This window comes from Hyperolius riggenbachi, chromosome 7 (assembly GCF_040937935.1).
Source record: "Hyperolius riggenbachi isolate aHypRig1 chromosome 7, aHypRig1.pri, whole genome shotgun sequence".
NCBI lineage: Eukaryota > Metazoa > Chordata > Amphibia > Anura > Hyperoliidae > Hyperolius > Hyperolius riggenbachi.
The window spans coordinates 206158496-206184503 of record NC_090652.1 but is presented as its reverse complement, the minus strand read 5'-3'; the positions used below and the strand labels follow the sequence as shown (position 1 = coordinate 206184503).

Here is a 26008-nt window from a genome sequence, read left to right as displayed (position 1 = left end):
CTGGTAGTACTGATGGGCATGTTTCGGTGGCTTCTGTTTCCGATGAGGTCGGTTTCGGGTGGACTGACTCTGGAATTGGACCTTGTCGGGCTGCCCCGACCTTCATGAGTCTTCTGTTAGAGTGGTTTGGAGATATCAGTTTTGAGGGTCGTCTGGAATTCGACCCTAGGAGGGGGGGTACTGTGAGAATCCGCTCAGCTGCCTGCGCAGGCGGGCAGCCTTTTGACCATTGTTTAGGTTTGCTTGCTGCAGGACTCTGGAAAGGAGACCTTCTGTCAGTTGTGCAGCTTGTGTTGCTGAGGGATTTGCATACATTAGTCATGCAAATCCGTTACCTGCCTTCTTTTGATGACTGGCACTATAAAAGCATTCTGCTCCCAGAATGCTTTGCTGGACATTTCCCATTCATGGTCTGTTCCTGATGGACACTCCTGGAGTGTCAGCCATTTCCGTTTGTTAAAGTTATCTTAGTGTAATTTGTGGGAATGCACTAGGCAGGTTCCCTAGTGCAGTTAGGATTGCATTATCTGTTTTGCCTGTTCCGTCTGTCTTGTGTTTGGATCGCACAAGCCCTAGCGTTAGCGGCTGTGGATCCTTCTGATTGAGTCTGGAGTGTAGGTTGGAACAGCGGTTGTTTCTGCCTACCTCATCTGTTCTGTCTGCCGTGTGTTTGGATCGCGCTAGCCACTTTTCGCTAGCGCTGGGGATCCTTCTGTTCTGTTACTCTGTCTCCTGGGATCGCGCTAGCTCCTTTTCGCTAGCGCTGGGGATCCTTCTGTTCTGTCTTCTGGGATCGCGCTAGCCACTTTTCGCTAGCGCTGGGGATCCTTCTGTCGCTTGTCCCTGTTTTCGTGTGTCTGTCTTGTCTGCTGCGCTTGCTGGAGGCTCGGTGAGGTAACCGTTAAGCAAGCGCTCGTGTCCTCTGTTTCATGTTTGTCTGTTAATGGTTAGTTAGGCGTGCTTGTCTCTATTGTGCTTATCACGTGGAGACCGCGCATAACCGCGTGCACTGTTGCGAATGAGTGCGGTGTTCGCGGTAAGCTAGCGTTTGTTATTTTCCGTATTTCCTTATTGTATTATTTGCTGTGCCTTTGCTACTCTCGTGCTCCGCCTTGCTGTAACCTTGTGTCACCCAAGCAATAAAGTGTATGCTAAAGCAGTCACTCTCCCAGGACTCCCTGCCTGGTCCGCCGGTGCTCAATCCTTCAGTGGGTCACCACTTCCACTAAGACAGAATCCAATTGCAGGTAGAAGGAGGCACTCAAAAGGCGTATAAACGTAGTTTATTCCGCAAGCAGCTAACACAACATGTTTCGGGGTTTCCCCCTTTCTCAAGTGTACACTTGAGAAAGGGGGAAACCCCGAAACATGTTGTGTTAGCTGCTTGCGGAATAAACTACGTTTATACGCCTTTTGAGTGCCTCCTTCTACCTGCAATTGTAACCTTGTGTCACGTCTGGCGATCGCACCTCTTGCGATCGCGTTCCTGCTTCTTGTCTGCTGTGGTGTGTGCACAGTCGCGGGTTGGCGACTAATTTTATGCACACACACACAATCTGTCTCGGTGCTCACTCTCAATCGCTTCTCTTGCGATTGCGTTTCTTCCCTTCGTGCAATTCCTGTCTGGCGTGTGTGGTGGGGCAGAGGAGCTGTTACTCTGCACTCCACAGCTCCACCTGCCGACAGGAATTTCCCTCTGCAGGTGCATTGCACCTACTGCTGGGTTCCTGCAAATTTATACGTTTGTGGAGGAAATCCGCCGTGTCAGCGCACGTCTGGTGCGCTGACCACGGAGACGATTCCACAATCGTTACAAAAACCCTTTACTTTTTAGTATTCGCCATTCAGGCTCCATGCAGAAAGATGAAGGAGGCTCAGATTGGGATGGACTGCTGGTCCCTGAGTCAACCAATCCACTTGTTCCGGAAGGATTAGATGATCCGTAGCTAATCATCGTAGCAGAGCAAACCACGGCCTTTTTGGCCAGTATGGGACCACCACAATCGCTTGTGCCCGGTCTCAATAGATCTTGTTCAGTACTCTTGAAATCAAATGTAGAGGCGGAAAAATGTACATTCTGTGATGACTCCAGCTGATCGAGAAGGCATCTACTGCCCATGGTTCGTCTCGGGGACATATGGAGCAGAACAGTCGGCACTTCGCATTGCTTTTCCTGGCGAATAAGTCTACCTGTGGAACCATCCAGTACTCTGTTATCTGAAGAAACACCTGGTCGTTGAAACTCCACTCGTCTTGAGACAGATTGCATCTGCTCAGGTAATCCGCTAAACAATTTAATGTCCCCTTCAGGTGAACCGCCTTTAGAAACCTGAGATTGTGCTCTGACCAATGCAGAATCTTTGAAGCCTGATGTTGCAGAAACCTTCTCCTGGTGCCTCCTTGATGATTTATGTACGCCACCACTGTACTGTTGTCTGTACGTACCGTCACATGGGCTTGGTAGATCTGCCCCTCGAATGCTCGCATGGCTTCCCAGACCGATTGCAACTCTCTGCTGTTCGATGATCTGTTGCTGATCCTGTTTGACCATTGCCCCTGAGTTGTCAGGGTTTCCAGATGAGCTGCCCACCCCCAAGAGCTCGCATCCGTTGTTATGATGCACTGGACTGGAAACTCCCAAAGATTTCCAGTTAAAAGATGTTGTGGCTCCGTCCACCAAAGGAGTGACTGCTTGACACTCCAAGGAATCAGAAGTCTTTTGTCTAGAGACGAGAGACGCTTGTCCCATTTGGACAGGATCCAACATTGGAGGCTTCTGGAGTGTAGTTGACCCCACTGTATTGCCGGAAAGGATGATGTCAGTGTTCCCAATAAAGCCATCGCTTTCTTCAGAGATATTGTTTTCAGCTTCTGAAAAGAGAGAATAGACTTTAACAACAGTGAAGATTTCCTGTCAGGTAGGAAAAGTCTCTTATTAGTGGTACATATCTCAAACCCCAAAAATTCCATCTTTTGGAGAGATTGTAAAGATGACTTATCCCACTTAATTAACCACCCCAGGGACTGCAGAAAATCTAGAGTGAACTCAGTCTGGGAACCCACTAATTCAGCCAACGGACCCCAAACAAGCAAATCATCCAAATAAGAAATTATCTGCATAGACTGAAGACTGAGCCCTGCTAAGACTTCTGCCATGATCTTTGTGAACAGCCATGGAGCAGATGACAACCCAAAGGGGAGGGCTACGAACTGAAAGTGTCTTACCTCGCCTTGTAACACCACTGCATATCTCAGGAACTGCTGTGATTCCAGGTGAATCGGTAAGTGCAGGTAAGCATCCTTTAGATCCAAGGATGTCAAATAACAGTTTTCTTGTAGCAGATTTAATACTGAGCGAATGTTGTCCATCCAAACCTTTCTGTATCTTACTGCCATGTTCAATCTTTTTAGGTTTAAGATAAATCTGTAGCTTATATTATGGAAGGAAGAAAAGTGCGCTCCTCGGGTATAACGTAGACGTTGTTACCGCTCTTGGAGCAGTAAGTCTGCTCCGCCTGGTGCGCTGTAATCAGCAGGGAGTGTATGCCCTGAATAGGATTTTTTATGTTAAAATTGATGTTAGCACTCAACAGGGTTTATAACAGATTAATCATGCCATATACAGAACTCCTAACTAGTTTAAATCCAAAAGTGGACAAGATGCAAACAATAAGTTGTAACCCTTAAGTATCGAATGGCCTAGTATACACGACCCAACCTAAAAAACTATCTCAGATCTTCCTTCACAGCCTCTGGACTGTGTATAAGGGGTTGGTTTGTTCAAAAACCAATTCCAGAGATAAATTAATTTACAATATTGAACCGGCAAAAGTCCAAGTTTGAAAGTCCTAAATTTTAAAAAACTCTAAATCCAGCACAAAGTCCCAATTTGGTGATTCTTAATACTTGATATATCATCAGATGTTATTCTTTTCTAGAGAAACGATTATGCTCACCAGATAGCCATGCCAATTGTAACAGTTGGCATACAACACATGCGGCCCAGCCAGTAAACCTCAATGGATCCTCCTGTGTATCTTCAACCGTATCCAAACCATGTATAAAAGGAGAGAAAAGCCTCTATGGCGTAGTATGTTTGATATCCTCACCACAAAGTGCTCAGCAAACACGATCTCACAAAACGTGGCCCAACACCTTAATCTTCCTCCACATGCAGGCACTCTCAAGCTACAACATATAGCCTCTTACCAGACAGCGTGGCTGACCCAGTTAGACCAGCATAAGCGTTTTGTAGAACCACCTTGCATCTGTTTTGCAGTTTGAGAAACTTCCTCAGCACTCTAAACTTAGACAGAGACTTACATAGCGTAATACTGTTTTTAATCCAAATAAAAAGTAATTGACCACTTCCCGACCGCCTAACGCACAGAGGCGGCCAAGAAGTAGACCCCACAAGGACCAGCTCATGCCCAAAGGCGGCGGTCCTTGTAGGGGCATGGGCGGAGCGATCGCGTCATGCGTGACGCGATCCTCCGCCTCCGCCTGGCGCCGCTCACCCGCCGCAACATCATGCCGGCCATACGGAAGCGCCGGCGGGATGTTAAGTCCGCGATCGCCGCATACAAAGTGTATAATACACTTTGTAATGTTTACAAAGTGTATTATACAGGCTGCCTCCTGCCCTGGTGGTCCCAGTGTCCGAGGGACCACCAGGGCAGGCTGCAGCCACCCTAGTCTGCACCCAAGCACACTGATTTCGCCCCCCCCCGCCCCAGATCGCCCACAGCACCCATCAGGACCCCCCCTGCCCACCCCCCAGACCCCTGTTTGCACCCAATCACCCCCCTAATCACCCATCAATCACTCCCTGTCACTATCTGTCAACGCTATTTTTTTTATCCCCCCCCTGCCCCCTCCTGATCACCCCCCCACCCCTCAGATTCTCCCCAGACCCCCCCCCTACCCCCCCCCCCCCCCTGTGTACTGTATGCATCTATCCCCCTGATCACCTGTCAATCACCCGTCAATCACCCATCAATCACCCATCAATCACCCCCTGTCACTGGCACCCATCAATCAGCCCCTAACCTGCCCCTTGCGGGCAATCTGATCACCCACCCACACCAATAAATCGCCCGCAGATCCGACATCAGATCACCACCCAAGCGCAGTGTTTACATCTATTCTCTACCCTAAACACCCACTTATTACCCATCAATCACCCATCAATCACCGCCTATCACCACCTGTCACTGTTACCCATCAGATTAGACCCTAATCTGCCCCTTGCGGGCACCCAATCACCCGCCCACACGCTCAGATTGCCCTCAGACCCCCCCTTATCAATTCGCCAGCACATTACTTACATCTGTTCTTTCCTGTAATAACCCACTGATCACCTGTCAATCACCTGTCAATCACCCCCTGTCACTGCCACCCATCAATCACCCCCTGTCACTGCCACCCATCAATCAGCCCCTAACCTGCCCCTTGCGGGCAATCTGATCACCCACCCACACCAATAGATCGCCCGCAGATCCGACGTCCGATCACCTCCCAAGTGCAGTGTTTACATCTATTCTCTACCCTAAACACCCACTAATTACCCATCAATCACCCCCTATCACCACCTGTCACTGTTACCCATCAGATCAGACCCTAATCTGCCTCTTGCGGGCACCCAATCACCCGCCTACACGCTCAGATTGCCCTTAGACCCCCCCTTATCAATTCGCCAGTGCAATATTTACATCTGTTCTCCCCTGTAATAACCCACTAATTACCTGTCAATCACCTATCAATCACCTATCAATCACCCATCAATCACCCATCAATCACCCCCTGTCACTGCCACCCATCAATCACCCCCTGTCACTGCCACCCATCAATCAGCCCCTAACCTGCCCCTTGCGGGCAATCTGATCACCCACCCACACCAATAAATCGCCCGCTGATCCGACGTCCGATCACCTCCCAAGTGCAGTGTTTACATCTGTTCTCCACCCTAAACACCCACTAATTACCTATCAATCACCCCCTGTCACTGCTACCTATCAGATTAGACCCCTATCTGCCCCTAGGGCACTCAATCACCCGCCCACACCCTCAGAACGCCCTCAGACCCCAGTCCTGATCACCTCGCCAGTGCATTGCTTGCATCTATTCCCCCCTTTAATCACACCTTGAGACACCCATCAATCACCTCCTGTTACCCCCTAGCACACCTACCCATCAGATCAGGCCCTAATTTGCCCCGTGTAGGCTCCTGATCACTCGGCCAAACCCTCAGATCCCCCTCAGACCCCCTTCCGATCACCTCCCCAGTGCATTGATTGCATCTATTTTCCCCTCTAACCACCCCCTGAGACACCCATCAATCACCTCCTGTCACCCCCCTAGCACTCCTATCCATCAGATCAGGCCCAATACAACCTGTCATCTAAAAGGCCACCCTGCTTATGACCGGTTCCACAAAATTCGCCCCCTCATAGACCACCTGTCATCAAAATTTGCAGATGCTTATACCCCTGAACAGTCATTTTGAGACATTTGGTTTCCAGACTACTCACGGTTTTGGGCCCGTAAAATGCCAGGGCGGTATAGGAACCCCACAAGTGACCCCATTTTAGAAAAAAAGACACCCCAAGGTATTCTGTTATTCATAGAAGATTTTATTATTTGTCAAAAGTTAGCGGAAATTGATTTTTATTGTTTTTTTTTCACAAAGTGTCATTTTTCACTAACTTGTGACAAAAAATAAAATCTTCTATGAACTCGCCATACACCAAACGGAATACCTTGGGGTGTCTTCTTTCTAAAATGGGGTCACTTGTGGGGTTCCTATACTGCCCTGGCATTTTAGGGGCCCTAAACCGCGAGGAGTAGTCTAGAAAACAAATGCCTCAAAATGACCTGTAAATAGGACGTTGGGCCCCTTAGCGCACCTAGGCTGCAAAAAAGTGTCACACATGTGGTACCGCCGTACTCAGGAGAAGTAGTATAATGTGTTTTGGGGTGTATTTTTACACATACCCATGCTGGGTGGGAGAAATCTCTCTGTAAATGGACAATTGTGTGTAAAAAAAATCAAACAATTGTCATTTACAGAGATATTTCTCCCACCCAGCATGGGTATGTGTAAAAATACACCCCAAAACACATTATACTACTTCTCCTGAGTACGGCGGTACCACATGTGTGGCACTTTTTTACACCCTAAGTATGCTAAGGGGCCCAAAGTCCAATGAGTACCTTTAGGATTTCACAGGTAATTTTGCGACATTTGGTTTCAAGACTACTCCTCACGGTTTAGGGCCCCTAAAATGCCAGGGCAGTATAGGAACCCCACAAATGACCCCATTCTAGAGAGAAGACACCCAAAGGTATTCCGTTAGGAGTATGGCGAGTTCATAGAAGATTTTATTTTTTGTCACAAGTTAGCGGAAAATGACACTTTGTGAAAAAAAACAATTAAAATCAATTTCTGCTAACTTGTGACAAAAAAATAAAAACTTCTATGAACTCACCATACTCCTAACGGAATACCTTGGGGTGTCTTCTTTCTCAAATGGGGTCATTTGTGGGGTTCCTATACTGCCCTGGCATTTTAGGGGCCCTAAACCGTGAGGAGTAGTCTTGAAACAAAAATGACCTGTGAAATCCTAAAGGTACTCATTGGACTTTGGGCCCCTTAGCGCAGTTAGGGTGCAAAAAAGTGCCACACATGTGGTATTGCCGTACTCGGGAGAAGTAGTATAATGTGTTTTGGGGTGTATTTTTACACATACCCATGCTGGGTGGGAGAAATACCTCTGTAAATGACAATCTTTTGATTTTTTTACACACAATTGTCCATTTACAGAGTTATTTCTCCCACCCAGCATGGGTATGTGTAAAAATACACCCCAAAACACATTGTACTACTTCTCCCGAGTACGGCGATACCACATGTGTGGCACTTTTTTGCACCCTAACTGCGCTAAGGGGCCCAAAGTCCAATGAGTACCTTTAGGATTTCACAGGTCATTTTGAGAAATTTTGTTTCAAGACTACTCCTCACGGTTTAGGGCCCCTAAAATGCCAGGACAGTATAGGAACCCCACAAATGAATCCATTTTAGAAAGAAGACACCCCAAGGTATTCTGTTAGTAGTACGGTGAGTTCATAGAAGATTTTATTTTTTGTCACAAGTTAGCGGAAATTGATTTTTATTGTTTTTTTTCAGAAAGTGTCATTTTCCGCTAACTTGTGACAAAAAATAAAATCTTCTATGAACTCACCGTACTACTAACGGAATACCTTGGGGTGTCTTCTTTCTAAAATGGGGTCATTTGTGGGGTTCCTATACTGCCCTGGCATTTTAGGGGCCCTGAACCGTGAGGAGTAGTCTTGAAAACAAATGTCTGAAAATGACCTGTGAAATCCTAAAGTTACTCATTGGACTTTGGGCCCCTTAGCGCAGTTAGGGTGCAAAAAAGTGCCACACATGTGGTATCGCCGTACTCAGGAGAAGTAGTATAATGTGTTTTGGGGTGTATTTTTACACATACCCATGCTGAGTGGGAGAAAGATCTCTGTAAATGGACAATTGTGTGTAAAAAAAATGAAAACATTGTCATTTACAGAGATATTTCTCCCACCCAGCATCGGTATGTGTAAAAATACACCCCAAAACACATTATACTACTTCTACTGAGTACGGCAATACCACATGTGTGGCACTTTTTTGCACCCTAACTGCGCTAAGTGGCCCAAAGTCCAATGAGCACCTTTAGGCTTTACAGGGGTGCTTACAAATTAGCACCCCCCAAAATGTGAGGACAGTAAACACACCCCACAAATGACCCCATTTTGGAAAGTAGACACTTCAAGGTATTCAGAGAGGGGCATGGTGAGTCCATGGCAGATTTCATTTTTTTTTGGTGCAAGTTAGAAGAAATGGAAACTTTTTTTTTTTTTTTTTGTCACAAAGTGTCATTTTCCGCTTACTTGTGACAAAAAATAATATCTTCTATGAACTCACTATGCCTCTCAGTGAATACTTTGGGATGTCTTCTTTCCAAAATGGGGTCATTTGGGGGGTATTTATACTATCCTGGAATTCTAGCCCCTCATGAAACATGACAGGCGGTCAGAAAAGTCATAGATGCTTGAAAATGGGAAAATTCACTTTTTGCACCATAGTTTGTAAACACTATAACTTTTACCCAAACCAATAAATATAGGCTGAATGGGGTTTTTTTATCAAAAACATGTTTGTCCACATTTTTCGCGCTGCATGTATACAGAAATTTTACTTTATTTGAAAAATGTCAGCACAGAAAGTTAAAAAAATCATTTTTTTGCCAAAATTCATGTCTTTTTTGATGAATATAATAAAAAGTAAAAATCGCAGGAGCAATCAAATAGCACCAAAAGAAAGCTTTATCAGTTACAAGAAAAGGAGCCAAAATTCATTTAGGTGGTAGGTTGTATGAGCGAGCAATAAACCGTGAAAGCTGCAGTGGTCTGAATGGAAAAAAAGTGGCCGGTCCTTAAGGGGGGTAAAGCCCTAGGTCCTCAAGTGGTTAAAAGTGCACTCACAAGACTCGTATTAAAATGCGCATATCACATAAAACATCCACATGGCTCAGCGTCTTCCTCTGTGGTTAACTCCGCCCGACTAGTTTCGTCAATGATGACTCATCAGGAGCAATCTGTAGCTTCCCTGTGGTTTCTTTATTAGGAATACTGGAGAGTAGAAGCCTAGTCTTCCTTGGCATTTTGGTACTTTCCGTATAACTTTTTTCTCCAACAGTAAGTTCACTTTTGTCTGGAGGGCCTGTGCCTGAACTGAAGCTCTTGGGGAAGGGGTTATCAAAAACTGAGAAGGTGGTGCGGGCTATAAATTCTATTTTGTACCCTTGGAGAATAATGTCCAACAGCCACCTGTTTCTGAACGTTACCTGCTACTGCTCGAAAAAATGAGCTAGTCTGCCCCCCCCCCCCCCCCCCCCCCCCTGGGATCCTGGCGTCATTGCTTTGTCGATTGACCTGCAATGGTATACGGGAGAGACTTGTTGGGAAGCCATCTCCTTCTTTGGTTCCCCTAATTTTCCTGTTCGCTTTTCCCTGAAACACGAAAGGAACGTTTAGGGCGGAAAGTCTTTCTTTTATAAGGGAAATTTTTCTTTTTATCAGTAGATCTATCAAGTGTTTCTTCCAACTTGGTCCCAAACAATAAACCCCCTTCACACGGAATACTACATAACTTCGATTTAGACGGGGTATCTCCCTGCCATGTTTTCACCCAGATTCCTCTTCTGGCTGAATTGACCAGGGCTGTGGTTCTTGCTGTGAGCCTTACTGAATCGTCTGCTGCATCTGACAAATAATTTGTTGCATGTAAAATCTTTGGAAAAAAATTCAAAACTTCCTCTCTAGATACCCCTGAGGCGATCTGAGACTGAACCTCCAATAACCATAACTTTAATGATCTTGCTACTGCTGTAGCTGCCACAGAGGGTTTGAAGTGTAAAGATGCAGCTTCCCATGCCCTTCTCAGGATATTATCCATTTTCTTATCAATTGGGTCTTTTAGACTCCCAAAATCCTCAAACTGAAGATCTGAACGTCTGGAAACTTTAGATAGAGATGGGTCTAGTTTAGGTGATGTGCCCCAAAACTTCTGGTCTTCTGGACTATAAGGATACCTTTTATTTAATGATTTCGGCCAGAAAGCTCTCTTGTCTGGATTATCCCATTCCCTTTTGATAATACTCTTAAGACTGCTATGCCCAGGGATAAAGACCACCTGAGGATCTGATAGGGTCTCATACATCTGATCCAGTGGAGATAAAGTATTTTTCTCTGTAGTGATACCCATAGCTTTATGCATGGCTTCTAACAATTCCTTCATAAAATCAGTGGAAAATGCAAACTTTTGATTTTTCACAGTTTTATCAGCAGATAGGTCTCTAAAGGAATTTCTTCCAGAGATTAAATTTCTAACTCCCCCTCTGACATATTTGACTCCTCAGATTCCTCATCTCTCCTTTTCCTTTTTAATGAAGGGTCATCTATGGTGAGAGTACCTGAAGGACCTGGAATGTCTGAGCCAGACGGAGCTGCAGAGACTGCTGCAGGCACCGACAGCACATCCACATTAGATACTGGTATTTTTGGGACCTTAATAGTCTGAACAGCAGAAGAAATTTCAGATCTAATCCATCCATTTAATTCTTTTAACACTTTTTAGTACAATCCTGGCACAATATTTTTGAAGAGGATGACATGTTATTTCCACATAAAGCACATTTTTTCCCCGACTTATGTGTTGATTTAGCATGTGGTGTAACTTTATCAGGCTTGTCAGGCTTGTCAGATCTTTCTTGTCTTGGTCCAGATCTGGAATTAGATTTAGAATCTGATTTATCCATTTTAGGCTGAAATAAAACAAACAAATAACAGCCATTAGCCCAGCCAAGCCTAATAACCCTCTTAACGGATATGCCAACAAATGTCACCATGTTACATACCAGAGAGGGTACGGAACTTGACTCCACAGAGCCCTGGGAGGAAGATCCACTGGCAGCCTCCATAGTCGTTACCTCAAGTGACTATGGACCCAGCTTAAATAGCTGTTTGCATAATTAGGAAAAGTCCCCACCCTTTCCTGCATCTCCTAATACCTTATTCCTACCTCCTGTGGTAGATGGGTAAGCGTTCCCCCTCGGCCGTGTTCCTGCAGCTGCTGATGTGTCAGCCGACGCTGACATCCATGCTGCAATGGCCGCTGGAACGCACGCCGGGCCAGGACCTTCCTGCTTCCGGCTTCCGGTCAGGTGAGGCGCCTGTCACATGACTCGCGGGCGGGACTTCTGGGTTCAGATGCCGCTCGTCCTCCGATCACTACACAGCGGGAGAGGCCAGTGCGTGCAGCATGATCCCGCACTGAGTCAACTAGCCAGCACCGACACAGGGGATCACACCAGCCGCGGCTCCTGTGGACTCACATGGGTGGCCAGCCTTACCCCCTACATCCAGCATCCTGCTGGACAGAAAAACAACTGAGGGGGTAAGGACATGACTCTCTATATATATATATATATATATGTGTGTGTTCCCTGCCTATCTAATTATGCAAATTGTTTAATCTAGTTCCTGTCCAGTGTGTGTGGAGGGAGACAAGTCTCAGGGTTGCTGGGAAATAATCTTTTAAGCTAAGTACCCACGGGGGTACAATTGTAGCTGTCGCCGCACACGGGAGCGTGTGCGCGACAGTTCGGCGGCAGTTCGGCGACAGCTCGTCGCCAAATCCCTCTGCATCCACACGGCAGCAGAGGGATTAGCGATGCGGCGGAAGCTGTCGCCGAGTTTCCTCCCCCCCGCCGGAAGCTCCGTGTGGTGTGTGTGGGTAGCTGTCGCTAGCCCGCATACACATGCGGGGCTAGCGACAGTTCCGGCGAGGTTGCGGCGACGACTGTAGCCGGCGATTGAACATGTCAATCGCCTGGCGACAGCTCCGACGGGCGACGGTTCGGGGCGTTCGCATCATACACACGGGGGAACTGTCGCCGCAACATGCGCGTGCCACGCGGTTGCGGCGACGGCCGTCCCCCGTGAGTATGGGCCTTTAGAGCAAAGAAGAAATTCTGGGTTATATTCTGCTTTAAAGAGGAACTTGAACCCAGGATTGAACCTCATCCTAATCAGTACCTGATATTCTCTTTCCCTCGTGAAATCACAACCTTTTCTTTTTTTTGAGTTTTTGGGAACTACTGAGAGTTTTAACAGTTCGTATTTTTATAGCTAAGGGCTTATTAGATAGCTTTTCCGAAACTAAACAGTATATTCCTTGAACACTGTAATTGCACTGTGTTTCTTTGATCTTATCACCCACAAGACAAATAACATTTATATCACACTTTTCTCCTGGCAGACTCAAAGTGCTTGAGCTGCAGCCACTAGGGCACACTGAGTAGGCAGTAGCAGTGTTAGGGAAATGATCCCAAGGACTCTTTACTGAATAGGTGCTAGCTTACGGAAAAGGAAGAGCTGAGATTCTAACCCACATCGCCTGTGTCAGAGGCCTTAACCATTACACTGTCCAGCCACTTTTGTTGCAAAATTTAGTTCTTGAACAGCTCTGTAAAACCACAGAAGAGCTTAGTTTTACATATACATTTATTTATATAAGCTGTTTAAATGCAATGACAGCCCCTAACAGTGCTGTTCTATGAACAGGAGGGACTTTCTTGTATCCATAAGTAATGCCATCTGTGTAAAAATCACAACTATATGAGCATGAAAGAGCATGGGAACATATTTTTTGATTTTTATTGTCTGTTATGCCAGACTGTAATTCTTCTTTAAGATATGTTATTTTTTTTTAGAATAGTTTGTATTTTTAAACAATTTTCAGTGGTCATTTAAATGGAGTTGTCATGTAAAATAAGTTAAAACCAATCTGAATTGAACAAAAAACAAGCATTCAATTATATTTGTAGTGGCAATCATATATGAAAATGTCTTGGTGCCTCATATTCCTTTTTTTAATTGTAAGGTGACTGTGAAATGTGCACAACAGTATGATGTTAAACCTGGTTCATTCAAAAAAAAGAATAATTAGCTTTGTTTTTTAAGAACATTCTCTTTCTATTAGCATTGTTTGCTTAGCCAGATAAAAGTGTTTTGTTTCTATTTACGGTTTAGGAGAATCCACCTCTTGTACACAGATTACTAGATTTTAACCCTTCCAGTGCAAAAAAATAATAAATAAATGGATTTCAGGCAAGTCATTAGTAGCCTTCCTACTCTATGTAAGCATGTTAATATCCTTATTTCACATGCAAGGCTTTTATCACCATTTTGTTACAGACAACTGCAATGAAGATAAGTAAACCTGGAAATATCTGATAATTTGCAGTATATTGAATTCTATAATACTCACAACCTGCCAATCTGTGTATTCTCATTGTAGTCTCATTTTACTTTGTGTGTTATACTATACAGCACAGGGATAGCATAACAAACAAGAGTATACTCGTATTTCATCATAAAAAAGAGACTCAACATACTTCCAAACCATTTTTTATTATAGTACTTTAGTTTAATCCCTGATGGAGAAATAATGACTGAGTCCATCACTTTCGCAATGACAAAACAATTGCTATTTTTTGCTGTTGTGCCATAATTTGACACCACTTACTTTACTTAAAAATCAGAAGAGATGCTGAATAACGTGGCTCCCTGTAGATCAGTCTCTTACCCTAAAACACAGGCTGGCTGGGAAAATGCACTTACACTGATCTGGTAGCGAATTATTTATGATTTCTATGTAATGCCTCTATTTCTTGGAGATCACTTTCCCCAACTATTCAGTTGTTTTTCAGTTTAAATTAGTGAGAAAAGTCTGTGTGCAAATTATAAAAATTTATATTTTTTCAAGACCTGGGACAAATGCCATTTGTACGATAGAAAGTCAAAAAACGCTACTTGTAGTCTTCTAATTTCCTTGGAATTAGATGTTGCCATTAGGCCCCTTCCTTGCTTACATGATTTTAGCTGCATGCTCAGTAATGCGATTCGACGCAATCATCTGGGACATCAGAAGTGCATAAGCTGCACAGTGGAAGCTAGGTTTGCGAACAAATGGAAACTCAGATGTTTTGTTCCACAATCCAAAAACATTTATAGAAAAATATATAATACCAAGTACCGTACGGTATGAAATAGAAACGTAAAACAATTATCACTGTAACTAATAGAATCATTGCTATCTGTTGGATCGCCTCAACCTTTTTTTTTTTTTTTTACTTCAAATTTTTATTAATTTTTGCATTACACAACAAAGCTCATAATGCATGACCGTATAGTCATCAAGATAGCATCACTCTACATGTGTAATGCATATAAACCATAACAGTAAATGGTGCCGTAAAGATCAAATTGCACACAATATATATTGCAGCCCGGCAGGGGAGAGTCAGACCATAGCTTAACCATTCCCTCAGCAATTACCGTATTTTTCGCCGTATAAGACACACCTTTTCTCCCCAAAAAATGGGGAGAAATAGTCCCTGCATCTTATACGGCAAAGGCAGGGAATCCCCGACTTCCATGCGGCCGCTGATACGACCCGCAGACCCGCCGCCATTGGGGATTTCCTGCCTGTGTCCCCCCAGTGTCCTCATGTGTCCCCGCTGGCCTGTCCTGTCCCCAGCTTATGTCTCCGGTCCCCTGCAGTCAGCGGCAGCAGCTTACCTCCTCCATCTTGCCCGCGGCGATTGAAGACATCCGGCTTCAGTGTGCGGCTTCCTCTAGTGCTGGCTTCTAATGACGCGTCATCAATGACGCGTCATTAGAAGCCGGCACTAGAGGAAGCCACACGGGGAAGCCGGATGTCTTCAATCGCCGCGGGCAAGATGGAGGAGGTAAGCTGCTGCCGCTGACAGCAGGGGACCCGGAGACATAAGCGGGGGGACCGGAGACATAAGCGGGGGGCAGGCCAGGCCAGCAGGGACACATGGAGGAGGTAAGCTCAGCTGCTGGAGACCTAAGCGGGGGGGGGGGGGCGGAGACATAAGCGAGGGGCAGGCCAGGCCAGCGGGGACACATGAGGACACTGGGGGGGGGCAAGTGGACACAGAAGGGCGACCACCGGGGGGACCACAGGGGACAGGAGGACACCGGAGGTGGACAACAGGGGGGACCACAGGGTACAGAGGGGACAATAGGACACAGGGGGGCAACCACAGGGGGGACCAGAGGACACAAGGGGGTGACCACAGGGAACAGGGGGGGACAAGAGGACACAGAAGGGGGACCAGAGGACACAGGGGGGACCACAGAGTATGGGGGGGGGCAAGAGGACACGGGGCAATCACAGCAGGGACCAGAGGACACGGGGTGACCACAGGGCACAGGGGGGCAGAGGACACAGGGGGGCAACCGCAGGGGCCAGGAGGGGACCAGAGGACACAGGGGGCAACCACAGGGCACAGGGGGGATCAGGAGACACGGGGGAAACCACAGGGCACAGGGGGGACCAGAGGACACAGGAGGGCAACCACAGGGTACAAGGGAGACCACAGGGGGGTAACTACAGGGGGGGGGACCAGAGGGCACAGGGGGGAGACCAGAGGACACAGGGGGGAGACCAGAGGACACAGGGGGAGACCACAGGACAACTTAGGTAGACAGGGTGAGATAAGAGGGCACATGAGGTACACAGGAGGACACCATTTGGGGGAGGTCATGTATAAGACACTCCTGAAATATGGACGCACAGGTTCAGTTTATATTTTTTTCCCCTGTTTTTTGCCCTCTAAACCTGGGTGCGTCTTATATTCTGGAGCAACTTATATGGCGCGAAATACGGTACTCCCTCAGCCAACCCCAACCTTTTTTTGTGCGGCTCTTTACAAGGCACTTAGATGATGACAGTTATCTAGTTTTTGAGGATTACAAGGAAATGTGACTTTGTACATTCCCTACACTCAGATTAAGTACAATCCTGCAGCATCGAAGGGAGAAGAACCATCGTCTCAGCTCTGATGAAGTGACACTCGAATACGTTCTGTGCTTGTTTATCAAGACGTCTCTTGTTTATCAAGTTTATATGTCATAAAAATGTTTGTTTGTCTTGCAAAGTGCTCTTAAACCAAGTTACTTGCAATCTAAGCCCAATCTACACGATACGATTCTTTGTACGATTCGATTTCCGATTCCATTAAATCCGACATGTCCTATCGGGATTTGATTCGATGCAATTCGATTTGCCATTGTTTTGCATGTTGGATGTAATCGAATCGTAAATAGAATCGTAATCGAATCGTACAAAGAATCGTATCGTGTAGATTGGGTTTAAGGTTTAACTGTATATGTTAATTTTAATAAAAACTGCAGAGATGAAAACATTACTGGTGGAACCATGCCTGATGCATGATGGAGACACTAGGTAAAGCAACAAAGGCCTGTGGATATAGGGTGAGTCTTGACATTTGGTGCAGATATGGATACAGTATATTACTGAAGGGCCACCATGACAGATTAGTGTATGCATGTCTTAAAAGCTGCTGCATTTTAATGGTGTGTTTGAAGGTTTTAAGGCTCAGACCATAGAAAACAAAATGTGGAAGAGAATTCCATAGGATCACTGAAACTCATTAAAAGTCCAGGATGGAGAGTAGGAAGATGTGACGACAATGGAGGATAGGATAGTTTCATGCGTCCAGTTTTCTGTGTGGTTATACTGTAAATAGCCTAGCTGCTTTCATCTGTTAGGACACATTAATTTATTCTTGTTTTAGGAATAATTTCCAATGAATGCCTTGTTGAGTCATGAACAAACATTAGCAGCAAACACCAAATGATGCTGGCCGTGCTTTTGTATTGCAGTCAGTGCTGTTGTTCACAGTAGAAGGATGTGTGCACCACAGGAAGTGCCAGCATATAAGACCTAGTATTTATCAAGTTTTGGTAGCAGTTAGCTTTCAGTGTCTTTACACTTTGACTTCAGTCGATGTCCCAGCTATAGTAGTAAATGGCAAACAGAGGCTGGACTGATTGTGAACCGAAGATAACCTATCAACTAGGTTGAGTCAACTTTAATCTGACATCCAGCTGATGTAAAATGCTTGATTGCAATAGCCCTTCATACCCAGTCACTACTCTTTTTCTTAGCTCCAGAATTAACAAAATATGTACAGAATATGCAAAATATTTTTTTTAATGAAATCATAATTAACTAAATTACATATGACCAATCAAGCCTTTACCAACATGAATTCATTTGCACAGCCATCTTTCAGTGGTAGTTGTTCTTGAAACCCTTTTTGTATAAACAACAGTAGTTGAGTCCACACAATCCTAAGGGCCTGTTCAGACTATGTGCGTTCCTAGCCGTTTTTCCAGAACGCGTACAGGCAGACTTTCCGCATAGAAACGGCTACTAATGTTTTCTAATGGCCTCGTTCACATGTATGCGTATGAGACGCATACATTTCTCATCCGCATTGCTGCACGCAGTTCTGTGCATCACGCATAGAAACAGACGCAATGAAAGTCTATGGACGCGTATCAAAAACGTGTACTATTGCGGTTTTAGCGTACATTTCCCTCTGCGGTTCCCATAATTCTTTTTTTTCCTGGGTCACGTGTGTGCGCAAAAAGCAATAGAAAACGCATTCGAACGCAAGAAAAACGCATGCGTTTTTCAACTTGCGTTTCTTTGAATTTATATGCGTTCTACAAACGCTGACAGTCTGAACAGGCCCTAAGTGTTGTTTTCAGGCACTATCTTTATCTGAGTCTTAACAGACGCGAGAGGCACTTCCATCTACAGTATGTTGTCATATATCATTCTCATTGTACAGTTTTAATAATTTTGAACACTGTTCAATGTTTATATTATTTTTTAATTTATATTGAATTAAGGTAATGTATACATACTATTAAAGTACCATCAGCTATCTTCCAGCTATAGAAGTACCTGTGCCTCTTTTTTCCATTACAGTTACAGGGTTTCCCTGTACTAGGTGGAGAAGTCACTTATTTTTTTGCTTAACACAAATATACATTCTTTTGAAAAAAAAATGGCAGATTTTTATATTTTAAAGTGAACCTGTATTCTCTTTCACATTCTCACCTTTCACCACATGAAACGTATCAGCTTTACATTGCCGTGAAGAGTGCACTATACAGCTGTTTCTTGCAACCATGCTATCAACTCACTCATTGTGCTGTCTGCAACATTCCTTGCTATCTGCTGCTAAGGTATCCCATTTTAGTGATGGGCCAACAATATAGTTTGAGAGGTGAGAATAGGAGGAGCAATCTGGAGAAAGAGCAGGCTGAAAGTCAGTGCAAAGGCTTTTGTAATGTCTGATCGTGCTGCCCGGAAGCTGCCTTCCACACTGAGTAACGCACATGCTTAGTGGGAACTGTAATATAAACCCGCCAAAATATCTCAGCAGCCACACATCTTACACTCCCCAAATTTTCAGGGTAGAGAGAGAACTACCTCTTTGGCAGATGGCAGCCCCTGAGCCCGGCTGGTTCCTGAGATAGATTACAGAAACCTATCTTGTGAACCAGCGCCCGGGGACTGCAATTTGGCATATAGGTAGTTTGGGGGTCCCTTCTCTACCCTGAACATTGGGGGAGTGTAGGATGTGTGGATCTGGAGATATTTGGGTTGTTTAGTGCTGTCAGCATATTTGAACAGGAAATGTGGCAGTCCAGGTTCCTACTGCGCACGTGGGGCAGTGTAAATCATAGAGCAGCATGATCAGACGCCGGCTGTGATTCGCTTTAATAGAGTCCCCAGGAAGTTGAGGCCCTGGCTCCACTCTTCAAGATATGTAAGAAGGCATGCTGCCAACTGGAGGTGTCTGCAATCTTTCATACTGACAAGTGAGATTGCTGGATGTGAGTATTGGTTTGCTTTAGGCAGGTTAGCAAACAGTATAATATTACTTTAAAATGAATAACATCTTATATGCGGCATATATAGGGCATACTCTACAACCGAATGGTGCAGTTTAACTATTCATCAGAGATAATTGACATGCATGTCTGTATAAATCAATTTGTGTTTAAATCTATAAATAACTTACGGTAGCATTGCTATTTTTCAGTAGTCAGTTCATTATAATTGGCTCATTTGATTTTTATAGCGCCTTTAAAAAATGTTTTCAGCCAGATTCTCATTTGCAGCTTAAGATCTGTCTGGGTGTCAGAGCTGCACATAGTAGCTGAAATACCAGCAGTGTTTTGGTAATGCTCCTTTGGGGAATATTGTCTTTGCTCAGAGATGACAGATGGTTTTAGCTGAGCTGTCACTTTGTCTCTTCTGTGGATGTGGCAGGTTTTACATTATTACTAATCAGTCATTTACATACAACGTTGCAAGCTTTTCTTGAAAGAAGGTCAACAGAAGCTCTTTGAAACAAAAAGTTTGGTAGGAAAAGTGGGCCTGGGGGACGAGGCAGCAACGTGAAAACTATACATAATGAATTGAAATGAACTCTGGATTAAAACTGTGGCCTGGTTTTTGCCCTTTCAGTTATATCAATCCTGGGATTTCCTGAGATCTGCCCAATATAAAGTAGCTGCAAACAATCCAAATGTTGTACAAGGAAAATAGATTCTAACATATGTGTCAAAAGAGACAAACCCTATATGTACTGGAAATATATAAAAGAAATAGCTTCACTGCGTTCAGATAAAAAGAACACTAAGCAGTATCTTTATTTTAATAGTCCCTCAATTAATGCTAGTTCCATTCTCTTTTACATGCTTGAATTTTATTCACCTCCCTTTTAGTCCTTGTATTATTATTTTCTCCATTAAAGTGCATCTCTCACAAGTGCCTCTCTCTCGCACCTCTATAGTGTATTATTTATCGCGTGGCTGGATAGTGTAATGGTTAAGGGCTCTGCCTCTGACACAGGAGACCTGGGTTCGAATCTCGGCTCTGCCTGTTCAGTAAGCCAGCACCTATTCAGTAGGAGACCTTGGGCAAGTTTCCCTAACACTGCTACTGCCTATAGAGCATGTCCTAGTGGCTGCAGCTCTGGCGCTTTGAGTCCGCCAGGAGAAAAGCGCGATAAAAATGGTCTGTGTTTGTTTGTGTTTTGTTTGTTCTAGAACATCCATATAAGGTGACCCCGGTATTGTAGCACTCTCATCGTAGATGCAGTTTGAAGTGCCTCTATATGTTGCTCTCTGATGAGTACCGTATTTATCGTCCTATAAGATGCTCCGGAATATAAGACACACCTAGGTTTAGAGGTCAAAAACCAGGGGGAAAAAAATATATGTTACGGCCAGAAACCGAAGTCTGGCCACTTCAGGTTTTAGCCAGTGAAAACTAGAAGTGGCTGTCTCATTGCAGCCAATATCAGAAATGAATGGAGATTTCCGAATTCCCGGCAGCAATGTGAGAGAAAAAAAGCCGGCTCCTTGGCTTTGGCTCCACCCGCTGCCCCTTCCTATTCAGTTCTGGCATCCGGGGACACATGCATTCCCCCAGAGTAGTTCCTGCCGTTCATTCCTGCAAAGCGGGTGCTGACAAAAGCAATGTCTGCAGTCTTCCTGCTCTGCTTTCCCACCGCTACGAACGACTCTGGGGAATTCATGTGTCCCCTGCCATAGCTGAATAGGAGGGGGGCAGCGGGTAGATCTGAGGAGCCGGCTTCATTTCTCTCACATTGCCGCCGGGAATCCAGAAATCTTCATTCATTTCTGATATTGGCCGCAGTGGCATGGCCACTTTTAGTTTTGACTGCCCAGAACGCGAAGTGACCAGACTTCGGGTTCTGGCCATAACATATACACTAAATCTGGTGCGTCCACATTCCAGACGTGTCTTGTAGAGGCTCTCTCCCAACTGGTGTCCTGCTGTGTCCCCTTCTAACCCCGGTTTGCCTCCTTCTGTCCTCAGTGTGTTCCCATTGTTTCCCCTTCTGTACCTAGTGTATCCCCTTCTGTTTCCCTTCTGTCCTCAATGTGTCTACTTCTGTCTCCCTTTTTGTCCCCAGTGTGTGTCCACTCCCACCAGGTGTTCACTTCCACCACATGTGTCCGCCCCCTCTCCCTCCATGTCTCCTGTTTCCCCGTGTATAATTAGCAGTGTAGCAGCAGGGTCTCTCACCTAATCCATAGCGGGGATCACAGACCTTCTCTCTTCCGCACTGCTCATCTAGTGATGGCTTTTGCTGATCATGTAATCAGCAGAAGTCATCACTAGGAGAGGCCGTGCAGAACAGGAGAGGTCTGCGATCCCCGGAGAAGCCATGGATTAGGTGAGATAAGCTGCTGCTACATTGCTAATTATACACAGAGGAGAAGGAAACACGGGGGGGGGGGGGAGTAGACACAAGGGGGGGACAATGCAGAGAGTCCCCAACATGGCAGTGGTGCATATCGGCGGGTGTCCATAAGTCAGGGATTCAATGCATTCACCGTGTAAGACACAGGAACTTTTTGTCCCCGTTTTTCAGGGAAGAAAAAGTGTGTCTTATATGCCTGCAAATATGGTATTCCCTTTTTAGTGCCGGTTGCAGAATATTTCCCTTTAAAAGTTTCTCCAAAGGATAGTACCCCTACGAAATGGCCCCCTGATAGTACTGCTCAGTTTAGTGCCTCCAGGTTATAGTGCCTGTGTAGAGTCCCACATATAAAGTGGCTTCTTTCAATGCTCTCATGTACTATGTAGCTGTCTATCATCCATCACTTCCCCAGAGAAGGGCATGGGAAGCATTATATTTACCCAACCCCTCCTCCCATTATAGGGTTGATTACAGTGCTTTGGAGCTTGGCAGGAAGTGCTGGTTAAAGTTTGCAAGAAAAGTTGATTTGCATATTAATTCAGCAGTCTTCATCTCTAGGATCTTTGAGTACTTTGAAGTTGTACTTGAAAGTTTAACCCTACCTTCCCTAACAAGAATACAATCTGTAACAAATTATCTCTCAGCACATGTATTTGAAGTATTTTCACAAACTCACATGCCTGTGATTGCTCTGGTGTTTCCAGCCCTAGACCTCTTCCATTGCCTTATTGCATAAGCTTACTATTATCACTATCGAAAGCTTACTGTTATCGCTATCAAGTACTGCTGAGATTAGAGTGATTATGTACATTGCCAGCATGACTGAGATCTTGCCAGTCCATTTTTCCCGTAAAAAGATATTGCAGTAAAAATAGACAAAAGGAGCAAAGGAATGCAAGTAATATTACTGCCTGCTTTGTGCAGGCTTATGGACCAATAACAATAAAATGAGAATATTCATTGTACGAAGAAATTTTCAGCAAGCATTATAAAAACACCCTATAGCAGGTGCAGACTGAAGGTGAAAGATAATAATTAATGGCATTTATTTATAAAATGCTGTGTTGTGATGACATATGTACATTTTTATATTGAAGTAAAGTTTGATGTTTCTGTTTATTTGTTACTGAACTGAACAAGCAAGCCAGGCTAAATGTCATGTTACTGAAGGGGGATTTCCAAACCATACAAAATTAAAGACATTTGCACAGATTGATAGTCAAATAAGTGCGTCTCTTCTCCACACCACTTGCCTCCTGTTCCATACTGCCGGGTCACTGAAAAGAGGCATCCAGCAAGGATGTAGACAGAAGCACACAGACTGAAGGAGGAGTGTGTCGGCTGAACTGGTGAGTTCGCTCTGCTGCCCATATTCTGCACTGGACCACTATTCACTTGAGGGTAGACCTGGGTGGTCTAATGCCACTTCTGAAGGGGAGATGTGGGTAAGGGTGGGGCCCTGTGTATTTTTTATGCAGGGCCCCATTGTGCCTAGAACCAGCCCTGCCTCTGTTCCTAGCTTTAGCTCTAAATAGCAACTTAGCAAAGTCAATGTTCACCCCTCCTCCATGATGTGTTTTCCAGAAATGTCTGCATGAGTATGAAGGATGATCTGATCTAACCTAAAAACAGAAAACATTGCATGATCTTGGAAAAATCACCAGGATCTCTAAACAATTAATTAAACCCTTTGAATACCTTAACTTTGTTATTTTTTTTTGAGGTTTTTCAATTTTGAATGAGCTTATTTAAACATTCCTTTTCATCTTCCTATGATTACAAGTTTTGTTTTCTCGTTAGCACAAGACGCATAGATTATTGTTCTTTATGTACAGAGAGACCAGGAATGGTCCTATGATTACAAATAACTGGGAGAGATGCGTTCAGGGGAAGCCTGCAAGAGGCAATCCAATATTCAATGTCTTTGTGATTATTATGTCTGATATAAATGGCAGTATGGAAGCAGCAGCAATGCTTTGCCCGTAGTTAAAACCTGTAAGTATCCAGTGTTTCCTGTTTGGGAAAGAAGATATATCTTTTCTTCTGATTTATTATAGATCAGTCTTTTTTGTGCACATTACTGAGCCCGTAGTCTCATCAAAGGGCTGCTTTTGGACAGATTTGCTCTTGCTTTGTCCTTTAGATGTGAAGTCCCCCTGAGCTGGCTTGTCCTTTCCTATTATATCTGTAAATGACAGTTTGCTGCACTCAGGCTTCTTTGCACTCTTCATCTCCCCTGGCTTTGAACTGCAACATATATTTAGTGCTACTGTCTTCCAAATGAACCACTGCACTAATGGAAATCAGTGGGTGTTCATACTCTATAGAGACCTACTGGCAACCCAACTCCTGCAATGCATTGTCACCATGGTAACTTCCTAGCCAACAAGCAGATACAATTTTGAACATGAAAACTGACAACAGTTATACACCTCAGCTAAAGTGCCCTTTTATTAGCCATGATGCCAGGCTCCTGTGAATGCCTCTGTGTGTGTGTGCATGGGTTTGCGATTGCCAACAGTAAAAGTACCGTATATAGTCCAAGTCCAAATTTTTAACTGCCTTATTTCAAAACACTAAAAATTTGTTTTTATTTTTACTAGAATTTTAATGATTGCCATAGAATTTTATTCACTATATAATGCTTGAGTATTAAAGAGAAACCGTGACCAAGAATTGAACTTCATCCCAATCAGTAGCTGATACCCCCTTTTACATGAGAAATCTATTCCTTTTCACAAATGGATCATCAGGAGGCTCTGTATGGCTGATATTGTGGTAAAGCCCCTCCCACAGGAGTCTGTGAGGACCATTTTCCTGGCAGTTTCCTGTCTGTGAACCTTGTTGCATTGTGGGAAATAGCTGTTTACAGCTGTTTCCAACTGCCAACAATGCAAGCAGCAGCTACATCACCTGCTAGCAATAAAAATGTCACCATGTGATAAATATCAGAATGTAAATCAAGGAGAGGAAAGCTTTTACAATGGGCAAACACTGACTAAATCATTTATACATAATTATTGTAAAAAAGAAGCACTTTTTTAATTACATAATTTTCACTGTCGTTCCTCTTTAAAGAGACTCCGTAACAAAAATTGCATCCTGTTTTTTATCATCCTACAAGTTTCAAAAGCTATTCTAATGTGTTCTGGCTTACTACAGCACTTTCTACTATCACAGTCTCTGTAATAAATCAATGTATCTTTCCCCTGTCAGACTTGTCAGCCTGTGTCTGGAAGGCTGCCAAGTTCTTCAGTGTTGTGGTTCTGCTATGAACTCCCCCTTCCAGGCCCCTCTGTGCACACTGCCTGTGTATTATTTAGATCAGGGCAGCTTCTCTCTTATCTTTTACAAGCTGGATAAATCGTCCTCTGAGCTGGCTGGGCTTTCACATACTGAGGAAATTCAGACAAGGGCAAAGCTGTTTGCAGGAAGAAAAGAGCAGCCTGAAACTTCAGTGCATGAGAGATGCAGGGGGAAAGAAACACACAAATGATCTCTTGAGATTCAAAAGGAAGGCTGTATACAGCCTGATTGTGTATGGATGTATTTTCTATGTGTGGACATACTGTACATCAACCTACTTCCTGTTTTGGTGGCCATTTTGTTTGTTTATAAACAAACTTTTTAAAACTGTTTTTAACCACTTTTAATGCGGCGAGGAGCGGCAAAATTGTAACAGAGGGTAATAGGAGATGTCCCCTAACGCACTGGTATGTTTACTTTTGTGCGATTTTAACAATACAGATTCTCTTTAAGTCTTACGAAAAGGATACCCTCATAAAATGGCTTAGAATTAATGTACCTACAAGAAATTTTCTTCAGTTATTCATTGTAAGCATGGTGAAATGAATTATGTACATCAGCATGCAGTGTGAACTAAATTCTAAATCCAAGCATGAACAAAGGACTGAATATGAAAGGGGTATCTTTTGTCAACAGTAATTGTTTTTTTGGCTGATGAACTTCTAAATAATTTTATCAAGAGTTCCCCATATCTCTACTGTCATCCAATCCTGACCTCCAGACTTCTGGCATGAGTAATGACAGCCACTACAGTGGTGCTGTTGTTCTAAACAATTCTAATGTTGTTTTTGAGAAAAGTATAAACCACTCTAATCCAGTGTGTACTATGCCAGAAGTATAAAGTTAAAGTTGCAGAAGCTTGCAAGAAAACTATGTGCAGTTAGCCATTAAAAGTATTACAGTACCGGCATCAGCATTTGTAGGTT

At 44.3% G+C, this 26008-nt stretch overlaps 1 protein-coding gene across 3 annotated transcripts in view; it reads left to right on the top strand.

The window, feature by feature from the left end:
• C7H3orf70 (chromosome 7 C3orf70 homolog) overlaps positions 1-26008 on the top strand; it is a 188052-nt gene that overhangs the window by 128604 nt on the left and 33440 nt on the right. The window lies entirely within an intron of this gene.